Source organism: Triticum aestivum, chromosome 3D (assembly GCF_018294505.1).
Source record: "Triticum aestivum cultivar Chinese Spring chromosome 3D, IWGSC CS RefSeq v2.1, whole genome shotgun sequence".
Taxonomy (NCBI): domain Eukaryota; kingdom Viridiplantae; phylum Streptophyta; class Magnoliopsida; order Poales; family Poaceae; genus Triticum; species Triticum aestivum.
Genome location: NC_057802.1, coordinates 480,661,400 through 480,670,473, shown reverse-complemented (window position 1 = coordinate 480,670,473; position 9,074 = coordinate 480,661,400). Strand labels below are relative to the sequence as shown.

Genomic DNA, 9,074 nt, shown 5'->3' with positions numbered 1-9,074 from the left:
AAATCTAGGATGCGGCACTTTGGAAATTATATTGGATGAACTTTACCTCACAAATCTCCTAGCCTAATGCAATGATGTTGCATTGACCACACATGTGGGCAATATAGCATGATTTGACATAGAGCGTCCGTGTTGTATCCTTTTTGGTGAGACACATGGATTAGCCATATGTTACAAAATGAAGGGAGGAGATCTAGGGGTGTGGGTGGACTAGGGTCGGCAGTTTCACTATTTTAGGGAACCACAACCCTTTTCCCCATTAAAACCAGGCTTGCCGTGGGCTGCATTTACACCACACGCACTCTCTCTCCTCTTTCCCACACCAGATCTCCTCGCGCCTCGAGTTTTTAGCTGGTTTGGCTCGCCGCCGCATTGCCTTCGCCGAAATCCGTCCGTCTTCTCGCACTCATACGAGGTACGAATCATGGATCCACCCACTCTTTTCCTCGTCGTCCTAATCTTTGACATGTTTGATGTGCGTTGTTTTTATGACAGGATTTTGCCAAATTTGCAAAGCCGATCTAGGATATAAGTGGTTTTAAGGGAGAATACAAGTTCATTTTCTGTCAGGTGGTGAGGCGCACTTTAATTTTTGTTATTATGATTCATCAATTTCATCTGTATGCTCGCCTCGACAAGGATCTTGAGGGCTAGGGTTTGGTCAGGGAGGGTGGGGTGGGGTGGGAGGATGCGGGATCTGACCCCGCATGATGAAATTGTTGTCGATTGGGAAGCAGAGTGGCTCAGTCTTCATGTTCTAGTTTCGTAAAGGTGTGTATGCGAATTAGTAGAGTTAGGGGAACATGAGACACAAGATGATGCATGTTTGTGCGGTGGTTCGGGGAAGTGCTTGGGCGAGCGGACATGCATCTTGGTATCCTCTAGCCATGATTTCTATTTGGACCCCCACCCTTGGTGGTCAGGCGCACTTTAAATTTTGTTATTATGATTCATTGATTTCATCCATGTGCTCGGCACGACAAGGATTTTGGGGGCTAGGGTTTGGTCGGGGAGGGGTGGGGTGGGAGGATGCAGGATCTGACCCCGCATGATGAAATTGTTGTCGATTTGGGAAGCAAAGTGGCCCAGTCTTCAGGTTCTAGTCTTGTAAAGGTGTGTTTGTGAAATAGTAGAGTTAGTGGAACATGAGACACGAGATGATGCATGTTTGTGCGGTGGTTGGTGGAAGTGCTAGGGCGGGCTAAAATGCATCTTGGTATCATCTAGCCATTAATTCTATCTGGACCCCCCTTACTAACCCCTATGATTTTCTAATCCTCCAATTTTTTTATTGATTTTACACTCCTTGACGGGACAATATGAAATTCTTGTAGAACACGCAAGAGTCAGTATGACATTTTTTGTAGAACACACAAGAGTCAGTATGAGATGTTTCGCAAAAAAAGGTATGAGATCAGTAATATGCCGCAATTTTTTTTAACTATATTGGTGTAGCTGTGGGCCTTAGAGGCCCACTAGTGCACGAAAAATTATGGGCCTAGATTCCCTCTAGATGGTCCAGGGCTCCAGGCCCAAAATAAAAGGTAGACATACATTCTCACATGCATTTCTCACTTTCTCCAAAAAAATGCATGTCTCACTTTTTTTGCATGTGGACTGACTTTACCTTTTGTCACCTATCTATTTTTTTCCATTTTTGATGACACCACGTTTGTCACCTCTATGAATTGAAGAGCACCGTGGCGTAAGACTCCTTGTACTAATCCAACCCCCAAATTAGAAACGGCGATCTTGGCAGCAGTAGGCAGTAGCAAACGGCCACACGCGGTTTACTCATATCCTTGTCTCCCACGCTAACGTGATTAATGCTCAATCGTCGGTACTGAGGCGTCTCAGCGGCGGCCCTCGTCGGCTAGCTATTGAATGGAACCAGCATACCCCCCGAGTTCGTCTCATATACCAGGCTTAACTCGCGGCCACGTTTGGCAGTACCCTATCTATCCAGTACGAGACGAACTATCTACTACTTTATCTATCTACTAGAAGAACGCCCGTGCGTTGCAACGGGGCCACATTAACTTTAAAAGTTCAATATCAATTATGTTAATATTACATTTAATATTCTCATACATATCAAGTGACATTGGCGACCTTTTTTACCATCAAATTCTCACACACACTCTCTCCCTCCCTCTTCCTCACTCTCTCTCCCCCTCTCCCTCTCTCTCTCTAACACACACACATATCCATCTTATTGGGTACGGGACCATAATCCATCTATTTCACACGCACACGCGCTAGTGCATAACAATATGGATTATGTGTATTATATTCCTCACTCATGTAAATCGGCCAGCCACAGCTCCATGACAAACAATACATCTAAATTCTCAGCGTTATTTTTATGTAACATTGGCGAGAGGTAAACGACGGTGATTGTTTCCTTTGTTTGGAGATTGATTATCATCCGTGAGTTAAGCTGGGTACTAAAGAAGAATCTGATTGTGATACGTGAATTGATTGTTGCTTTGTACGTTTGATTTTGGTATTAGAAGATTGATTACCATCCGTTAGTTGGGTTACCAAAGAAGCAATCAATCACCATATATAGAAAAAGGAACTACATTGCACATGCTTACACCTCATCTACTCATGAGAATATATAGAATTGGAGCAAACAAAATAAGTGCAGGCGAGAGATAAAACATCAATGAGGATCCCTAATGTCTTGACTAATATGTTGTCCTCCAGCTTGAGAAGCACCTACAAGGAAGGGCTAACATACAGAATCACGAGCCACTCCAATTTATGACTCACACAACTTCATCTTCAACTTGTGAATGATGCGTGAACCTCAACGTACCATGTGGTACTGTTGGAGGCCATGATGATCTGGTGCACCTGTGACTCACCAACGTTCCATCATGCGCAACGCCTCCTGGAACGCCTTTGGCATCGCATGACAGAAGGTAGGAACGCGTTAAGTGCAACTGAGGCAAAACAACAAACAAGTGGCACCCCTCTTGTAAATATGTAACATTAATATCTTTTGTTAATTAAATGCAGTAGAAGCCTCTCCTGTCGTTTCCTCCTAAAAACAAAAGAATGGCGCCATTGAATGGTGGTATCACACAATCCAACTCTTCACGTCAGCGAACTCCTTAATCTGCCTGGCCCTATTCTTATTTAAAAGGTTGTGCAACCAGGACCGGTTACTCCTACAATTTTGCTGTCGAGACACGACTTATGTGATGCAGTAAAGCACATGAAAGAGATGACGCCGCTGACGAGATCTTGGCGATTATATGTAACATAATCAAGCGGTGCTAGGTCAACTTTAGTGCCAATCAGCATAGCCTATTTAGCCGATATATTACTGTTAAATACCGTAGCATTGCAGAGCTTATTGCATCCTTGTACACACGATCAATATCTAGTTCTCTACGGACAAGAAAACATATGTATCTAGACCAGCGGGAACAAAGACAAAAGCCATGTTAAACTTGTCACCATGCACGTGCATACCAGCTCCTAGGCATGCACAAAGAAAAAATTGAAGCACACTGATGAAGTAACTCAGAAATTATGTTCCAGTCTCAAATACAAATAAAACTGACGGCCAAAGATGAACTGGTTAAGCATTCCCAAAAATCACATGTTCAGAACTCCTCAGAACATAACTCCAACTATCAATCTCATAAATTTGAAGTTAATATCTCTCAATCGTAAAAATAACATGCATCGGGTTGTCAATTGATTTTCGGATGCATCCACTATCAATCTCATGAAATGCAAGTTAATATCTTGCCAAAAGCAGGCGTTTCATAATGTTAGCAAATAAAGTTTTCAAAACACTGTATATACAACCACAAAATCATAAGAGAATGAGTGTATACAATCTACAAGGTAATGTAGCAATTTAGAGGTCGGGTACTTACTTCAGTAATAAAACAGGTTCAAGGTAGTAACAAGGATTCTTCTAATGCATTAATAAACAAATGTTCTGCACTGAAGACAAGATAAACAATTCCCAAAGTGCATCAAAGCATCACAGAACATTACTGGCAAGATAAATGCACGATGATACACCCGACTCATTTAATTAATATGATTAAATTATCAGTAAATTAGTCAGCAAACTGCTCGGATGAACCGGAACAGAGCCAACATATATCATCCTAGACAAACACAGTATCAACCATTTATCTTGGTACTTTAGGGACCGACAGGAGGATGCATGTAGAAGCGCTTCTTGCCTGCGAAACCATAGTCAGATAGAGAAATTGGAACCCATTCCCATCACCAACTGATAAAGAAAGCACGTAAGAAAGTTGATATCGGGCCAACTTGGATCTTCAGTGATTGTCCCCCGGTATGGAGAATCTAGGAGGGTGGGTGCAGGGAGTGGCCTTGTGGATGATGGATGGAGGCGCGGAGGGATGTGGTCGCCGGAAGGTCAAAAGCGGAGAGGGTCGGGCACGTTAGGTGGAGCCGGTGGTGCGCGACAACCGGAGGCGGCCCAATCGTGGGCGGCGAACCGACGATAGCCTCGGCCCATCTCTCGACGCGGCGAAGATAGAGAGGGCGGCGCTGCCAGTGCTCGAGGCCGCCGCTCGGCACCATCTACATCGAGGGGAAAGAGAGGCGAGAAAGCGATAGGGTGATGCGAGGCTAGGGATTGCGGAGGAGGGTGGGGGTGTGCGATTTGAATGGATGGTTCTGCCCACCGTTTTCTTGTACGTGGTGGTGGAGATGGCGGCGTCCAGCCATGCAGGCGAGGCATGGGTCGAGACGGGCACACGGCGAGGCGCAGTAGCAGAGGCGGGGGCAATTTTTTGCTACTGAGATGCAGGGTGTGGGATTGATCGTTCATGTTCTCTTTTCCTTTTTAACGGGAGATGGATGCGATTTTTTCACGAGGGGAGAGATGCGACCACGTACAGATTCCATAATAAATTAATTAGGTCCATAATGGGATTTGTTTACAATGCGTTAAGATTTACGTGTTAGTTTTCTTAATAAAGAAATGCACTGATGTAGGGATCGATTGATTCGGGTAAGGAAAGATAGATTCGTGATTTTTTGTATGTTAGGAAATTACTGGTTTGCAAGAAAAGAGTGGAGAGAAAAAAAACCAATGCGACCATGTACAGATTCCATAATAAATTAATTAGGTCCATAACGGGATTTGTTTACAATGCGTTAAGATTTACGTGTTAGTTTTCTTAATAAAGAAATGCACTGATGTAGGGAGCGATTGATTCGGGTAAGGAAAGATAGATTCGTGATCTTTTGTATGTTAGGAAATTATTGGTTTGCAAGGAAAGAGTGGAGAGAAAAAGAACCAGTACGAGGGAGTGGTGGGAGGTGGGACGAAGAAAAACCGGACGAAATTGGGAGGTGGGAGGGGGCGAGTAAAAACCGACGAAAAAAAACCAACGAAATTGGGAGGTGGGAGGGAGGACGAAAAAACCCAGATGAGGTGGGACGAAAATAAACCCGGAACGGAGACTAAGCTGAGACATTAGGAGTAGAGATCTATAGCCCACCTTTTTCACCAATCACGTGAATTTAATAGCTATCTAATGCTTTAATTGATGCTTATCTCTTGCATGCTGCAGGCTATAAATAGGGGACGCGGCGCAAGACTGAACCACACACCACAACCCACAAGCAAGAGTACGCAGAGCGTGACCACTGTGGTGAGGAGAGATAGGATGGCGTCGGAGATGAGCAAGGACATGAAGTTCTCTGAGGAAGAAGTCACCTTGCACCTGCGCATTCTCGGAGGTGATGAACGGACGGTTGCGCCGGCACGGCAGTCTTCCATCTTCGCGCTCACGTTGGACGGGCTGCAATACTCGGTGTGTGAGGCAGGTCGCAACTTTGGGTCCATGAACATGGACGAGTTCACGAGCAACATATGGAATGCCAAGGAGTTCCAAGCGGCGACCGGCGGTGTCTTGGTGGGCATGGAGGTGGCTCCTGTTGTGGGTGCTGGTGGAGGCGGAGGTAGCGAAGATGCAGGAGGAAGCAAGCTAGCCTGGCACGAGTCGTTCTCCTTGCCTCCCCCGCTGTGCCGGAAGACGGTGGAGGAGGTGTGGGCTAAGATCAACAGGGAGCCCCACCCAGTGCATTCCCGGCCCTCGCCGCAGATTCCCGTCCAGCCACCACCGGGCAACGGTGGTGCGGTTGCGGCGAACGACCAGCAGGGGACGTTTGGAGAGATGACGCTGGAGCAGTTCCTTGTCAAGGCCGGCGTGGTCCGGGGATCTGGCACCGACGGCCAGGCGCATGTGCCGGTCGGCATGGTCCATGGACAGATGAACCCTGTGCAGCAGGGGCAGCAGCCTGGCCCAATGATGTACCCGATGGCACCGGCCAACGACACGTTCCTGGTGATGGGCGACGACATGGGGTTCATCCCCAACGGGTACGCAGGGATGGTCGTGGTGCCGCCGCCACCACCTCCTCAAGGTGCGGTGGGTATCATGAGCCCAGGGTCATCGGACGGGAGGAGCTCCATGACACAGGTTGACATGATGAACTGCATGGGCGACGGAGCGATGATGGAGAACGGCGGCGCCCGGAAGCGCGGCGCTCCGGAGGATCAGTCCTGTGAGAGTAGTAATGAGCACCACCACCGCCGCATGATCAAGAACCATGAGTCAGCCGCACAATCGTGCGCCAGGAAGTAGGTACTTACTTGGCTGCCAAAATTGTTGGCTTTATGCAATGCCATTTCTGCAATGGTGGTAACTGGTAACAAGGTTGGTGACAGTTACACTCTCTGTCTTTCTTAACCGGACAGGCTTATACCGTGGAGCTTGAAACCGAACTGAACCACCTCAAGGAGGAGAACGCTTGCCTCAAAGCTGAGGAGGTACGAAGTTGCTTACCAGTGAAAACCATGAGAAAATTTAGTTTTCTTGTTCTTTTCAGTTCTTACCGTTACTAAACTGTTTCACCTTTTTGTTGCAGAAGACGATTTTGCTGACCAAGAAACAAATGGTATGTACATTTTCCCACCATCATGTGGCAATCCTCCTACACTCGCCATCACTTGCCAATTGCTTGTAACAATCTAAATGCCAGGTCTTCAAACAGTCAATGTGTGTGCTGATGAAAACACCTTGGGGTCGTGATCTTTTTTTACTTACAGCTAGTGGAGAAGATGATGGAGCGGTCCAAGGAGAATGTGAACGCGAAGAAGGGTGGCGCCCTGTCGCGGCGCTGCGGCAGCTGCATCTGGTGATAGGTGACCCGTCATTCACCTTACATAGTCGTGCTGGCAGGAGGATGAGAATGAATTATGGTTACCTTTCCTTTTCAGAGCGGGGTGGTATCGTAATTTACTAGTAGTACCTAAACCCATAAGGACCCAAATGTTACTGTTTACCTGGTCAAGCAAGTGGACTTGTGTTGTTGTTACTGTTTATAGGTATATGAGTTTCTCAGAAACTTCAGACAAATGGAACAAAAGAAAGTGAGCAATATGTTGATGTGTACTAGCGCTTTAATATGATGCGATGCAATGCGTGTGGTCCATTTCTGATGGGGTCTTCTCCTTTGTTCTTTTCTGAAGAATTGGAGATGACACATGAGTTGAGTTTAGTCACGTAGGCGCACTTTGCCGCATCGGTGAAATTTGAGCCATTCAAATAGTTTTTAAAACAAGTGAAATTTGAGCTATTGAAATAAGTGGTCACACGGGATCCCATGAGACTTGATGGTGGTCACCCTACGCAACGCTTGGGTAGCCGATTCCCTTTCCCCTCCGTCGCGGCTCACCGCTTGATGGTCCGGCCGGCTAGCCTTTAGTTGTGCCTCCTGGTTGGCCAACCATGACGTCGATCATCAACCATCATACTCTTACGGTTGTGCATCGGAGGCAAAGGGTGATCCTCTTTTTCTCAGAAAAAAATCCTCTCCTACACTTACCAGTATTTGCCAATTGCTGGCAAGAACCTAATTGCCAAGTCTGAAAATAGTTAATGTGTGTGTTGATGGTAACACCCTATGGCCGTGCTATTTTTACAACTGGTGAAGAAGATGGAACAGTCAAAGGAGAACATCAATGCCAATAAGGGTGATGCCCTGCTGCGGTAGCTGCATCTGGTGAACGGTGACCCGCCATTCAACTTCTATAGCCTTGCTGGCAGGAGGAAGAGGACTTGAATCTGGTTGTCTTGTGTGTTTGATGCAACTACAACAACAATGGTGGTGATGATAGCAGTAACGTTTTCTTTGCAAAGCGGGATGATATATTAATTTACTAGTGGTACCTAAAATCCATAAAGACCCAAATATCAGCGTTTATCTGGTCAAGCAAGTGAACTTGTGCTGTTGTTACTGTTTATAGGTGATGATGGGTTTGTGAGAAACTTCAAACAAATGGAAAAAAATGAAAATTAGCAATATGTTGATGTGTACTCCGAAAGTCCCCTTCTACTTCCGAGTTTAATTGAGCTCAGGATGAACGGTAAATTAAACAAAATTAAAATAGTTCAATAAACTCTGAATTTTTTGGGTGTAAACTTTGACAAATGTTCTCAGTGCTTGTAAATTTTATCACGAAATAACATTCAGCTTTTTTGCATGACTTTCGCGAATGTTATTTCGGGATGAAATTTGCAAGCATGAAAACATTTGTCAAAGTTTGAACCTGGAAAAATTCATATTTTTTTCTTTTTTTGATTTTACTGTTCATTAGAGAGCATATGAGGTCGGGACTAGATACCCGGCGTCTTGTGTACTCGCGCTTCAATATGATGCGATGCTATGTGTGTGGTCCATTTCCGGTGTAAGTTGGACTCTATGCCTTTGCTATCTTCTGAAGAAGTGGAGATGAAACACGAGTTGAGTTTAGTCACATAGATGCACTTTGTCGCGTAAGTGAAATTTGGGCCACTCAAATAGTTATTAAATCTAGTGAAATTTTAGCTATTCAAATGATTGGTCACACAAAATCCTGTGAGAGTTCATAGTAGTTAGCTTTTCTTTTCGGAGCAACATGGTATAGTCATTTATTAGTGGTATCTAAAACACATAAGGACCCAAATGACAGTGTTTATCTGGTCAAGCAAGTGAACTTCTGTTGTTGTTATTGTTTA

At 45.4% G+C, this 9,074-nt stretch overlaps 1 pseudogene; it reads left to right on the top strand.

Moving 5' to 3' along the window:
* The first annotated feature begins 273 nt into the window (after window positions 1–273).
* LOC123075006 (bZIP transcription factor ABI5 homolog) lies at window positions 274–7,447 on the top strand (annotated as a pseudogene).
* Window positions 7,448–9,074: the final 1,627 nt, after the last annotated feature.